Genomic DNA, 15,242 nt, shown 5'->3' with positions numbered 1-15,242 from the left:
GCCATGGGGGCTACCAGGTGCCGGACACCGAGACAAAGGCCAAGGACGAGGCCAGGGCCCCGAGAACCCATGAGCCGTCCACCACCCAACCGACGCCCCGTCTCCGCAAGCCAGCCCCGGCACCCGACCCAAGCAACCCAGTGATCTCCGCGCACCCACAGCTCCACCCCCCCCCCCCATAACCCTGCCCTCTACAACCCTCCCAACCCGCTATATTATCTGACCTCCCAAACCCCCCCAATGCCCTCCCCACTCTGTGATGGTGAGGGGGAGCCCCAGAGGATCCCAGCAAGCCAGCCCCCAGGTCCGTCCCACCCATGCACTCTCGCACACATACTTGCAATCTTGTGGTTGCCCCCCGTCACCACGCAGTAACCCCCTCCGGCCGACGACCCACCAGCACCGCACGCCCGACCACCACCGCAGCCGACAGGATACCCACAAGCCCCGAGAGGACCAGGCGGGAGAAGACCGGCCGCCCATCCCCGACCCCATCAATGCATGATGGTGTGGGTGTGATGTGTGTGTGCTGCAGGTAAAATAGGAGGTCTCCAGTGTGGCAGGCACCCCGCTGCCAAGCCACAGAGCCCCCCCACTCCGGGGTGTTTAAGACACTTTCAATGAAGAGTCTATAAACACATGCAAAGACGTGAATAAAAAAAATTAAACTTAAAATTGCATTTCAAAGTACTCTATTTTTCAGAGTGTGTTGCAGGTTTTTTTAAAATTATTCTTTACTTCAGGAGTGGGCAAACTGTGACAGAAGGGTCAGACCAGGAGCAACCTGGAGTGTTCTGGTAATTTACCTCAAAAAGAAATGACAGAATCTGCACAAAACATGCTTTCGTTTTGATTGAAAATTAATATGAGTATTTCGATGCAGAACATTTTGAAGTTTTCATTTCAAATCTGTGACTTCTCTTCTCATTTCAGTGCCAATTGCACCATCGGGTTGATGTCCCTCAGGGAAAAGCACAAACTTAAAGAATTATTGCGTTCATGTGGCATTGGAAAAATCTGAAAAATGACTGTCCAACTCGGAAAACACACATGAACACCAGAAGAACCACAAAATCTTCTGCACCTAAACAAGACTCAATGTAATTTGTAGTGCGCCAACCATTGGGAGACACTACAAATTACAGGGAAATCAAACATTAATAGGGGTTATTAAAATCATTTATTCCAGTTTGGTGGGCCAGATTAAATAGTTTATGACCCCCAGGCTTTAGTTTGCCCACCCCTGCTCTAGTGCAACCACATGTGATTTTTAAAAAGTAAACAGCAAAAACTACCACTAGAGGGCACTGTAGATGTGTGCATGAATGTTTTTCTTCTGACAGCAATGCAGAAGAAGAAGCACCACTCAGTCTTAGGCTGTGTCCGAATTACCGCCCTAACCACTATATAGTGCACTATATAGTGCGGTCGCCATTTTGTAGTGCTGTCCGAATCTACACTTCAAAAATCATGTGCACTAGAAATTTCCCAGAATTCTCTACGAAAAACCAGTGTGGATCGATGCTCACTCGATCGGCGAATATTGCCCAGAATGCACTGCGTTCATACCAGAATGCATTGCGTGTGACCCACAATACACTGCGCTTGAATTATTCGAAGATGGCGGACGGTTGCGCGAGAAAGAGGACTTAAAAATGTAAGTATATTTAAAAGTATCAAGTATCTGTTGTAAAATATATTTGTAAATACGTAAGATGATGTGTTTAATGTGTTATATTCCTCAATCGACTATCTACATTGTTTGGAAGCTCATCAATTTCGGTAATGCTAAAGCTAACGCTAGCGCGAATTAGCGCCGAATGCTAAAAACAAACGCTGTTGATATTACATAAAAAAACGAGTGAGTTCTAACCGTAGTCATAAGTTATTAACACATTTTTTAAATGTGTTTATATATGTAGGAACTGACGAGGATAAAGAAAATCTGATCCATCTGTGGATTGAGAAAGATAGCCTGTTTGTTATCAGTCAAGCTCGTGCCGGATGGGAGTAGAGACACTTGATCAGATTTGTATTTATTTATCATTAAACTGTAATCGTTGTCATGTTGGGGAAAAGGTTGTTGAAAGAGGAGAGAGCACGAAGGGACAAAGAGTGACAGGAGAGTCTGTTAAGCTTACCTGAGTTTAAAATATTGTTCACAAAATGTAACATCGTCGTTGTTTTTGCAATTTGTTTAATAAATGCAGTAACAAAAATGAATTATTTACATGCATTATTTAAATCTGAGCCATTTTTAACAATCTCAAAAGAATTTTCATATAAATATCAAATGTACATATTTACATTTTCGTTTTATGTTAACATTTATTTTTATACATCTTAACAATAATCCTGGTCTTCTAGAGTCATGTGTGTCACAGTTGGAGCTAAAAGGAAAGCAGAGATTTGTCCTCGCAGACGGACGCCACTTTACCCGTCCTACTGGTTCCTGGTGTGGCTCAACATCTGTGGCTCCAAGCAGTCCCCTTCCCTGATGCACAGATTGTGCAGAACTGAAATGCAGGCAATGATTTTCATTGCAAAGGTTGGTTTTACTTCCAGTGACGCCAGAAGTATTGCTCTCCTCCTCATCTTCATAATGCCAAATCCTCTCTCCACCACAGAGCGTGCCTTGGCGTGGTGCTGGTTGTAACGGGCCTGAAACGCATTCCTCGTGTGTTCCCTGTAGGGTGTCAGCAGCGTGATGGGATGTGCAATGAGGGATACCCACCATCACCAAAAAGGATCCTTCAGGTGGGTAATGTTTGATTTACATAAATTGGGCTTTTTACGTAGAACCTGTGAACTGAGGACTGATCCTTGATTCCCAACAAAAATATCTCTAAATTTGGCATTAGTCACGTACAGCCTGCAGTTGAATGGAATAAAAAAGCTTCCTGTTAAAATAACAAGCTGCATTTTCTTTTAGGGCCTTTATTCTTATGTGGCAGCCATCAATGCTCCCTACGACCTTTTGGAAGGTGGAAGACCAAGCGAGCTGCTAAAAAACCAGAGGTGACTTATGGTAGTTCATTCCCACTGGATGCTGGGTGACCCTGCTCATCAGCTGGAGGATGCGGTCTGCCGTCCTGTGGACAACGTCGCTCACAGTGGACCGTGGCATGTCAAAGGCCCTGGTTACCACACCGTAAGATGTGCCACACGCCAGCCAGAAAAGAAACACCAGGACCTCAGTCTCCTGTACACCCCCCAGAGTGTGAGGAACCCAAAGCTGCTCCACCAGATGCTCAATGGTCCTGCGGGTCAACCGATCTGCGGGTCTGCCGGTCTGGTCTTGTGTCGGACTGAGCGTCAGCGTGAAGGGCCACGACAGACACCTTTATGTTGGCAAAGCAGTAGAGAAATGGAAGACCCTGTAAAATAGAAAAATAATTATTTCATTGAGAAAATTAAATCTGATTTTTTTGAATGTTACATTTTATTCTAATGTCTTACATTTTAGTTTATGACGTATTTATAAATGCTGGAAAATCTCGTGGGTTTTTTTTTGGCTGGGTTTTTGGATTTTTATATAAATATTTAAAAATTAAGTATTTTTGTTTTAAACAAGTGATATGGATTGACTCTGAATAAAAAATACTAAACTTTGATCTCACAAGTGTTTCATGTAGTTAGACTATACAGTTCATAGTCCAGTGTTGAAAAAGAATGTTAAACTCTTACCCAGCAGACTGTGTAACCTTGAGCACAATTAGTAACAAATGCTTAAATTGAACTAATAAAAAAACTTTAAGTTTAACTCACAGGTTGTTCATGTCTGGTCAGGGGCATCCAGAGGAAATCTTCTGAGACGTCTGCTTCTCCTCCTTGCTGTCCTGTGATGCTGCATATCTGCTCGTTTCTGGTTTGATCTCACAAAAACGGTTGAGTCATTGCCAGGAACACGGACAGATTCATATATAAAGCTATTTTCAGTAACGTAGAAGATAAAACTACAGAAAAAAAATGCTTCCTCGCAAGAGCCCGTAAATCGTTCAGCGGCACAAAAATAAATATTGCCATGGACTAATGACTTGAGGGTTTATTTATCAACTAATACATAAAAGCTACACCAATGTGTTTGTAATTTTATTATTTATAAATCAGCCACGTTTTCTATGATCAGAACACGGCAGATTCATAAATAGTCATCATAAAATGTTTATATTTATTATATTTTTACTTTGACAAATGGGTGGCATTCTCGGCGTTAAATAGAAGTAGTTCCCCTCCAGACCAGGTGGTGGCGGTAATGCGCCACTTTGTTTTCGTGCGGAGCGCCATTTGAAAACACCCGAAAGAGAAAACTAGTGAGCACGGGTGTCCGAATTGCTTTGAAAATTCAGAGAACTATATAGAGAACTATATAGTGCCGTACTATATAGGGTTTTAGTAGTTAGGGGTTAGGGCGGTAATTCGGACACAGCCTAACTAACTTCACACCACACTCTGCAAAGGATGTTCAAGTGACCGCTTTCAATGAAGTCTATGTAAACATTTATGTGGGTTTAGATTTATGTACATTTATGCACGTTTAGGGCTTCCATATTTAAAAGTCTACCGATGAAAGTTCCTATGTATTTGGGCACTATGTACAAAATATGCAGGTGTTGAACGCGCAGTGAAAGTTAAGCTAGTAGAACTTTGACCAATCAAAACCTCTAATTCAGTAGTGACATATTAGTAGTGTTCTTTTTAATTCATGAGAGTGGCAGCTTTTGAAAAGGGACCATGGATTCATAACTGCAGTTAATGTCCGACTGGAATTCTATGATGCCAAGTCTTCAATTTATCGAAGTAGATGTGTGGGGAAAAAAAGCCTAAAGGAAGATTTATGAGATGGTGGAGACACGCCAGTAAAAAGTAGAAAAAGAACATGCCCCACCCTGCTTGTCTAGTGTGAACACCATGGGCTAGGGCTGCATGATATGAGGAAAACCCGTGATATGCGATATTAGAGATTAATATCGCGATAACGATATAATTTGTGGTATATAAACAAATTGTAAAATAACCAAAATTACCATTCCAATTTCAATGCAACAGTTTAAAAAAATATACTCCAAATGACCCTCGTTGACATAGGTGACAAACATCTAACATTAAAGGGTTCCATCCGATTGGTCAACAACGTGAAGCCATCCATCCGATTGGTCAACAACCTGAAGCCGTCCATCCAATTGGTCAAATGCATAAAAGGATTTATCTGATTTATTAAATACCTCAAGCTGCCAAAATATTGTTTTAAAGCATTTAAGGTTTACGATTTACTGCGATTCTCGCCATCTTTTGGGATATGTATATTGCAGAGCTGGATATTGCGATAACGATACATTTGCGGTATATTGTGCAGGCCTACCATGGGCTAAATATGCATTCAAGAATCACGTTCTTGAACATGCGACATTTGCCTGATGTGTCGGTAGCTTCACACTTAAATATAAAACTTATAATATTTCTGTAGTATCCATTAAACTGTTTTCCTTTTTTTCTGAAAAATAAATAAAATAACAGTCTGAAATTGTACAACTAAATTAAGTCAACCAAATTAAGGAGGCGCTTTTAATTTAGGATGTGTTACAGTACCAAAACGTACTCAATTCATTCAACAGTTTTGCGATGACAAAAGTTAATATTTTACTATGCTATTAGTTCATATGCTTAACAAATCTAGACACTCCAAAATCATTATTATCTTTTTCAATCTTAGAAGTCACCATTTTAATTTGTCACCAAACTGTTTTCCTTGGTCTTACAATACCCCTTTTCAAATTTCACATTTGCAGCAAGCCCCATCTAAAAGCATTAATCACTATCCTTCATTTTTGCATTATTTTAAAAGTTTTCCATAAAATCGGTGCTCTAAAGGGAAGAAAAGACACACAAATGCTTTCAGACATAAATGTGACTTCAACAGACGTAAACCTGTCTAAAGCTGAGTGCTAAAATACATCAATTTCCATGACTGTGTAAACAATATGGACATGATAACAGCAGCTGCTGGGCCAGTGTGAAAATACCACTGGAACACAAAAAACCTTCCCCCATATTTTTTGACCATAAGATAATAACAGATATATAATTGTTTTGGACTTTTACCCTCATAGCAGTGGTCAGAAAAATCAAATTACCATTTTGTCTGGTTTGGGCCATGGAGTGCCTCGGAGGATCAGTTTAATTTTGAGGCTTCGATATTTCTATCAATTGAACACATTTTCATTCATCAGACAGGAAACAATAAAGCTATTTACATAAAAGTAGTGAACTATAAGCAAACCTCAAGGGTGCAGTCCCATTTTTGCAATACTTTTGTTTTGAAATCCTTATTCTGCTAATATATCACCTGAGCCATGAACTATTGCCCCCTGCATATTGAGTAGAAAGGAACTATCCCAGTTTCTCTCATGAAAACTCTAATCTGTTTTACATTTGAAATGTTTACCATTATAAATGATGAGGAACCGTGGATCTGAACCAATGATGCAGAACAGTGCTGCACCTTTTTCCCCACAGCCCTATGACATCTTCCATTTCCCTCCAGAAGAAAATGAGGAAGAGTAATACAAGTGCCCTCCATTCACTCTCACTGGATTAACTGATCATTTATTGTGTATAAACACTTGGTTGTTGCTGTTTTCTTTGGGGCTGCATGGTTGTTTAGCGGTTAGCAATTTCGCATCGTAGTGAAAAGTGCTTGGTTCAAATCCTGGCTGGGTCCTTTCTTCGTGGAGCATGCATGTTCTTTTTGTGCATGTGTGGGTTTTCTACACTCCAGTTTCCTCCCACAGTCCAAAACGATGCTTCATAGGTTTGTCCCGAGATGTAAAAGTATGATTATGTGGCCCTTCAACAGACTGGCGACCTGTCAAGGTGTACGCTGCCTTCACTCAACAGTAGCTAGGATAGGCTCCAGCAACCCTGTGATCCCAAAATGAATTCAGTGGATTAGGAAAATGGATGGGATGGATGTTTTTCTTTAGTACCCTTGTCCTGACATCTGTTTGTTTTGTCCAAAACTGACCTCCAAAGGATGTCTACTTGGGTGCACACAAAGACCTGGGGCTTACTTTTTTTTTCTGATTGCAACATCATAAAAGGTTTTTCTGTCATTTTGCCTTCAACGGCTTTTTGGATCAGATCCATGCCTTCCTAGATTAGATTAGATTAGATTAGATTAGATTAGATTAGATTAGATTAGATTAGATTAGATTAGATTAGATTAGATAGGCTTCTTTGAGACGAGCATAGACTATTGGCAGGATTAGGCAAGTATCCCCAAAACGGCGGTGGATCCCTGCTGCCCACTTGAGCTTTCTAATGGGTTATGTAAGTGGTGGGTGAGCGGTGGCTGTGGCGGCGGTGCTTCTGGACAACACTGCCGCCTGAATGAGCTCGGATCCCCCAGGCAGGACAGCGACGTTGCAGCAGTGGCCTACGGCGACACAGCTGGCTCAGTGTCCCTGTCTCACTTCCCATCGAGGAGGCATATGGGCCGGCCCCGTGCCTAATAATAATAATTGCTCCAGCGGACCGGACTGGTCCTCAAAAGCTGTCCAATGGAAGACAGACTGCGCTTGGTGTAGTCAAGCAGGCATTTGCAGTGACGGATGGATCAGAGGTTCTTCGATTGGCCGTTCTGCATGTCAATCAAGTGACGTAGTTCACAACGAGGATGATGGTTGGCTGAGGGCATTTTTTTAAAGGTATTCTTAGTTATTGTTTATTTATTTTTGATGGCCCAGGATCTAGGCCGATTGCAATCAACGTAATGAGTACCGCTGGACTAAACAACTGGCCTGGGGAACTAACTTTGATAGCTTGTTCTATATGACTTATTTTTACAGTAACTTATCTGTTGTTGTTTTTTTCATTGAAACAATGGTCATGGAAAAGCTGAAAAATCACGTGGTCCTAAGTATTCAGAGCCTTTAGTCAGTATTGATTAGAAGCACCTGGCGAAAGCAGCCATGTCATTGATTTATAGACTCTGAGGCGGAACATGAGACAGCAGAGATGAAGATGTTAACGTTCCCTTTGGGAGTGACCAGGATGGAAAGGATCAGGACTGCATGCATCAGAGGAACAGATCATGGGAGATGTTCTGGAGATGAATGCATGGAAGCAGATGGAGATGGTTTGGACACGTTGAGAGGAGGATGCTGAGAAACAGGTCTACAGGAAGACCCAAGAGGAGGATAATGAATGTAGAGAGGTAAGACATGAGGGTGGTTGGTGTGAAGGAGGACATTGTGGAGGATGGGCAAATAATTTGTAGTGAAACCCCCTAAAAGGAGCAGCCAAAAGGTTGAAAGGTCAATAGAGAATTGTCCCCCACTGCCTACGATGGTTTCAAAACTACAACAATCTCCTTAGATAACTTCTAAGTAAATAAAAGCACAGGTTGAATTTAAGGTGAGATTTTAGTCCAAGGCTTTTTGTTTGAAAAATATTGGAGCCGTCTTTGTTATAACAGATATTTTTGTGCTCTTTCTTCATCTATCACAAATACATCTTTCTAGTCAGTTTTTCCCTGTCCCTAGTCTCTCTCTTTTGTTAAGATGAAAAGATCACTCTTGTCAGCTATTTGTTGTTTTTCCTCTGGATTTTTCCTCTGATTCCCTGCCACATGCTGTTAGTCTGACGGCTTGGGTCAAACATGCTGGCCTGCAATGCATTGGTAATGTGCTTCAGGGGAATCAGTTAAATTATACCCGCTGCAGGGGTGCAGACATACATAACTCCAACTTCAAACTCCTCAAGGTTACACAGTATTTAGCCCTACAGCTTCCAGCTGTTCGCAAAAGATGCTGTGCTAAACTGGCAGTCAGACACAGACGAACCACAGGAGGTGTAGATGAGGTCAGGTTTCACGCTTGATGGCCTTCTCTGGCCTCCAGAAGTCTGAGGAATAATAGGATGAAGGGTTTGCTACTAAAAGAAGACATAAAATATTTCTCTTGTAACACATAGCTGTGTTATACACCTATTTTTAACAGTTTGTATAGTATACTTCAGCTGGAAACACAGCTCAGTCATTAGAATTTTGAAGTCTACACATTTAAAGAAAAGTTGTATTTGATTATAAGTTTTAAATTAATATAAGAACTTTCTTTGCTTTAGCATTAGCAGAAATTGAGACACTCAGACTTTGTATAGACTTTTTTTACAAAACAGCTGAAAGTGTAGTTATGTTAACTCTGAGTGCGATTTCTGTATCAGTGGTATCCAGAAAGAGACTGATACAAAGGTGTGTTAAAAAGATGGGGCTTGAGGCTGCTGTTAAAAGTTTTTAAGGTTTCCCCAGCCTTGATACTTTCCAGCAGGCTGACATGAGGCATTCTCCTTCGTCTTTGCCAAATTTAGATCTAAAAAGCAAATCTGACAGACATAAAAGAAAGCAAAGAGCAATTGACAATGATTGAAATCTTTCTTAAAACTCCCAGAGAGTACACATTTTTACGGAACTGACCCAAAGGTCTCCGAACCGGAGGGTACCAAAAGGTGTCACAAGACAGACTGGTTTTCATTTTCTGCATTATCGTTCAACCTCAAAACAATCACATCAACTGCAAAAAAAAAAAGATCATAATTTCTGCACAATTTATGAAGCTCAAATTTTGTCTATATAGCTAAAGTTGTTGTGCGTGAAATTTAAGAACAAAATGAGAAACAAAGGGCAGTGCTGTTCATCAAGCAGCCTGTTGAAATGAACCTGACAGCTCTTCACACCTGCAACAATGCTGGAGGGTCCTATGGAGTTAGCAGAACTTGGTTTTTCTTTTTGGACTTGGGGAAGTTTACTTCCCTTGGGGAGGTTCTCCCCAAGTTTGCGGTATCAGGAAAATTCCACTAAACGTTACCTATAATGTCAAATCCTGCATCAAAATATGACAGAAAGTCATTCATACTCAAATAACATAAATGTGTAAACCTGGTCGAATAAAACTTGACCAGTAAAGTAAACCTGACCAACACCAGTGGCAGATTTATTCTGTCCTATGGCAGAAAACAGCCAATGCCTTGACTCCTGTTTGGAATTCCAACTTTTCACCTTCCAGATGCTATAAACACACAAACATGAGGACACAAGGTGGAACAGAAATGAATCAACAACCTAACAGAAGAGAGGAGACATGTGAAGCTCCAGGGAGATGTGTCCAGGTGAGGTTTTACAATGTGGAACATCACAACACATACATATCAAACATCAAAAGCATCTCTGCAACATCTCTCCTGTGATTTCTCTCACTTTTCCATTTTCCAGTGACTCTTCAGAAATCTTTCTCTGTAGCCCTTTCCTGTCCGCCACCTTCAGCTTCTTTTTCACAACTGTTCCCTTTGATTACTGAGAGGCAGGTAAGTGCTTTTCTGTGTATTTTGATGGTGAAGTGTTGTTTTCCTGGGAGCTTAAACATCCACTTTTCAGTGAAAGTTTAGGTATCTTGTAAAATTTAAATAGGACAGACTTCAGCTGGAAACACTAGACCATACTTCCTTCAAAAGACTTGAAACCACGAAACACACGTTAATTGAAAAAAAAAATAAGACTAAGCTCTAAATGTTAAACTAAATTGTTTTAAAATTAGATTGTGACTGTTGACGGTTACTCCAAGTCATTACATAAATGGAAATTAGAGATTTGCATTGCTCTAAATAGAAAAAATCCTTAAATTCCCACTCCAATAATCTTTTCATCTACTGTCAAAGCGTTATCAGTGGTCTTATAACTATACAGTTTCAGCCAAAATTTTAGAAAAACAAATGTCATTTTATAAGACATAGTTTCTGCAGAGCAGCAGTAGCTCATTACAAATGTATTTCTGAGTTGTGGGTAAGACTGTTGGCGCAAAGTAAGCCCATACTCCCTACTCTTACAGCCCCTCTCACACCCAACCAAACATTAACATTAACATTGAACAAAAATGGTGAGCAATATTGGAGCTAAAGCCACACATTTTGAGTCAAACGAGGAAAACAAAGATGTTTATGGATCTATTTGTCTGCAAGTGGATGTATTAGAGTAGAGCAGAGCAGGGAGACTGTGACCCAGCATAATTTCTGTGTAACAAATACAGTATTTTTCCAAAAGCAATTTTTTCATCCTGATTTGAATAAAGAATTCCTCAGAAATGCTAAGAAAAACCTCAGTGTGCTGTGCTGACTGGCACACTGAGGTTTGTGTTCCTCTTTCAAACAGCAGAAAAAAAGGCAAAAGGGTGTTGGGGGGTTCTGGCTGCCGCTACTGCTGTGGCGGGGGTCTTGGTGTGGGGATGGCTGGGCACTCTCCCTCCCTATTTTTACATTCCATCATCCATTTTAGAAGAACCTATACCATGGTCCGGTTGAATACTCGATTCTGATTGGCTGCTGGGTGGATTAAAACCTGATAACTGCACGGTGAAAAAAGAAGTTCCAGTCAATTAGCTTAAATGTTTTGTATCACTGCGCCCACTTCTTTAAAACAACCTTTTGCTTCATCATCTGGACAAAAACAAGAAGTTAGAGGTGAACTTTCTCTCTGAACTGATGCTTTTTTCAACCCATCGGAAAGATCAGCATATATATATCGCCAAATCTTGACTGCAGCAGTGGTCCATTGCGCCGCATCATGTTAATATATAGTCCGCTTTTTGTGAGAAGAGTGATCCAAATCAAAAAAAAACAAGAATTAAGGACTAAAACTGGTTAATATGTATTGCTTTTGTAAGTGAACCAAGACAAGCAACACAATCGGCCATTGACCCTTACATAAACACTCACTTGAGCGCAGGTGTACGCTCACCTTTGCACAAATATTTTGGGTGATTGAATGAAATATTTCACACTACTTGGTTTGAATGTATAAGTATGCGTGTGTGAACATTATTTTTATTGTGTACATGTTGACATCTGAACATTTTTGGAGCCAACAGATATGTTTATAACATTTGAGTGTGTGTGTGGACAGACCCCGCCCTTATAGACTTGTATTACATCTGAACCTCACTGCAATGATTATAAATATCCAGAAATTTGTTGCTTTATGCTGCTTCATGGTTTTAACCCCCCCCCCCCATAATCACCCTCCTATCCCCCACTCTCTAATATCTCTCTCTCTTCTTCCCTCCTACCATCCGGTCCAACACAAAAGATTTTCAAATATGATTAAATTAAATAAAGTTTGGCCTCGATTACAAAGGTGGTTTATTCATACATACCTCTGGTTTGTCAGAAGATCCATAACCCCTGTTGTTAAAGTAAAATATGTCCAACACAAGAGGCCCTCAGTTCTCATCCGTTTGCCCAGCTGTTGGACAGGACAAGTTAAAAAAAAAAGAAAATGGAAAAAGGTAAATATGCACACAAACAAGCACACACAGGTGTCACCAATATCACATGTCACGTTGTGTCTTCTTGTGTTATTTGACAAGTTTCTTTCTAAATGTTCTCCATCATTAGAAAATGCCACAAGAACATGTTAAAACACTGAAAACACTTTTCATTGAAGTGAGTCTTTACTATAAGGAGCAGAAAATAAAAATTTTAATTGGCAAAAGTAAATGACACTTTATTTAAATAACATGATGTCTTTTTGGCATGATGTTCAAATATTAAGACATACAAATTTGCTTTTAAAAATTTCATCCAGGAAACAAAATTTATAACGTCTACTAAAATTAAATGACCTTAAATGCTATATAAAATTATTTTTCTTAATACTTTTACATGTTTGTAACACTTTAATGGCCCACATCATCAACCAAATGCCATGTAGGTGAGCAAGTAAATACAGCAGTTTTACATTTTAAATCTAAATCTGCTTTTCACTGCCTGGATATCATTTTTAACCCTTTAGAACATTTGATGAAAATATTTGTTGGACTCATCCTGATCTGACTCCTAACCGACCAAATGAACAGAAAAATCCTTTTAGCAAGAGTTTGTCTGACAAGGTGAAAAAACTGAAAAAACATTAAAGGTTTTCAAGAAGAGAGGAGAAAACAAAATCACTGACATGTTTCAATCTGAAAGAGCTATAAAGACACAGTTGGAAATCATAATCCAAAGGAATGGAATAGCAGAAAAAGAATGTGATCGGCTATCTAAAACGATTTCAAGAACACAAAAAGAGCTCATCTATGAGGTCATAAAAGAAGCACATCTTAAAAGGTCAAAGTTCATGAATTAACAAGAAGAAAGAGAGCGAACAAAATGAATACATTGAACACGTTAAGGAGAACAAATTACAGCCGTAAAAGAACACCTCACACATTTGACAAAAACATCCGGATTACCATTTAAACTTTTGGATAAATATTCTACGGACTGTTTGCGCCCCATTATCGGTGGCCCTGAAGAGCAAATCACATCAACAAATCACTCGACACAAAACATTTCAAAGGTCCCAACGACAATTTAAAAACAGACAAAAAAACGTCAGAAAACCTAAATGTAAAAAGGAAAAAGAATTTTGGAAGACAAAATTAATTTCCAGAAAGCTAAACAAATTGTTGAAAAAACGAAACACACTGAGAAACCGGAAAAGGAAGGTACTGAAGGGACATTGCTGATTGGATGATGTGTCGCTTCAAGCTAAATAACTTTCAGTTTAAATGATGGACAAACGTCATCATCCAAGGCAAGTTTATTTGTATAGCACAAGTCGTACACAAAGTAATTTAAAGTGCTTCACAAAACAGGAAAATGCCTTAAAATCACAATACATAACAGTGCAAAGATTAAAAACATAAACATTCATCTTAAAATTTACTTTAAAAGAAAGGAAAAGATTCGACGTGCTGAACATGGTGGTGGTAGTGTGATGGTCTGAGGCTGCTCTGTTGCTTCAGGACGTAGAAAACACAGATAGTTCCATTGATTCTGTCTTCAATGTAAACCCACTTAAAGAGGATCTTCTCCATCAGGTCTGACTCCATGAGTACTTGGAGAAGAAAACCGACTGACGAAGACGAAGATGTGGGGGCTCAGGCTATTTATGTTGGTAAAATCGAATTCAAATAATTCTGATAAGCAAAGTAAAACTAAATGTGATCAAAGCTGATATTTGCTCTAATGGAGTCTGGATCTGAAGGATGTTTCTTCCTGGCCCTCTCTTCAGAGGGAGTTTAGGTCTCTACTGTCATCTTTGCTCGCTCAGTACAGGGATTACACCTAAACCCTTCAATGTGATCTGATGGTTACTCTAACAGGCAACTGTTAGAGGTTTTTTTTTTTTTTGGAATGAGCTGGACTAAATTGGATCACAACATCCGTAGCTAAACCGGAGCTTTTAAAAATGAAAGGATTTTTTTAAAGTAATTTTATTTTAAAACAGGCTATTTTAGAGTTATTATAAAATGAGTTTGATCATCTAAATGATCAAAGTGACTTATTTGCAGAAGAAAGAGAAAAGGGGAAAGGTTTTTTTCCCTGCACTGTATATTCTACTGTACAAAGATTGTGTTGCTTGTCTTGCTTCAATCACAGAGCACTTTACCAATGGATTGAATGTAATTTTAAGGAAGAAATTGAAATTTTACAAATTAAACCAAAAGCTGTGATCTGTGAAACTATTTTATTTTTTACCTAAAGAATATCTGCTGAATTTTTATAGAAATCGAGCAGTTTAGAGCAGGATCTTAGACAAAATGAAGGGGCTAATGAGCAGAGTGGGAAAGAAAACCAGGAAGTGTGTGTGTTGTGTTGACTGAAAGAGAAACACAAACCTCAGTGTGCCAAACAGCAGGAAAAAGGCAAATACTGACACACACACACACACAAACAAGCACACACAGTTGTCAGCCATGTCAAATGGCTTCTTATGTTATACTGCCCTCTAGTGATAAAATTAATTCTCCAGTCTAGATATTCTGTTGAAGATCGCTTGTATTCTGCCTCTCTGTTCTGGTGAAGCTTTTTTTATGTCATACAGATGCTTCTTTCATTTTGACTTTGAATACATTGATCAATATTTCAACACTGGTCTTGTTTTCAGTTTTTTTAGGCTAAATACCACTGTTTCCATGGACTGTGGAACCCAGTTTCATCCCACACCTTGAAACATTTTGGTTTACTTTTATTGACTGCACTCTCATGAAGAAACCGAGAGCTGAAGTGGACTGAACCATCTGGAAAAATCAACAGCTGCTTGTCTGTAAAGCCTGAAACAAGACTTGATCAGGAAATAAAAGGGACAAAAGAAGGAAAGCAACTGCTGGACAATCCATATATAGATCTGAGTCATTTTTGGGGTCATGGGT

General features: G+C 39.6%; 2 long non-coding RNA genes across 2 annotated transcripts in view; one reads left to right on the top strand and one right to left on the bottom strand.

Annotated features, from left to right (window-relative positions):
- The window catches only part of LOC144984197 (uncharacterized), a 95,076-nt gene extending 90,629 nt beyond the window's left edge, over nucleotides 1–4,447 (bottom strand). Inside the window, exons 1-2 of the long non-coding RNA XR_013647916.1 lie at nucleotides 3,769–4,447; nucleotides 2,121–3,377 (exon numbers count right to left, since the gene is read on the bottom strand). This is a non-coding gene — a long non-coding RNA (uncharacterized LOC144984197). The remainder of the gene's footprint in view (nucleotides 1–2,120; nucleotides 3,378–3,768) is intronic.
- LOC144984196 (uncharacterized) lies at nucleotides 1,363–3,763 on the top strand. Its single transcript, XR_013647914.1, has 4 exons — nucleotides 1,363–1,657; nucleotides 2,368–2,548; nucleotides 2,628–2,757; nucleotides 2,933–3,763. It is a non-coding gene; the product is annotated as an uncharacterized LOC144984196 (long non-coding RNA).
- Nucleotides 4,448–15,242: the final 10,795 nt, after the last annotated feature.

The sequence above is a fragment of the Oryzias latipes genome, chromosome 15, assembly GCF_053564925.1.
Source record: "Oryzias latipes strain Hd-rR chromosome 15, Olatipes_Hd-rR_3.1".
In the NCBI taxonomy this organism is placed as follows: Eukaryota; Metazoa; Chordata; class Actinopteri; order Beloniformes; family Adrianichthyidae; genus Oryzias; species Oryzias latipes.
Note: the sequence above shows the minus strand (reverse complement) of the source record. Positions and strands in the feature narration are given on the sequence as shown.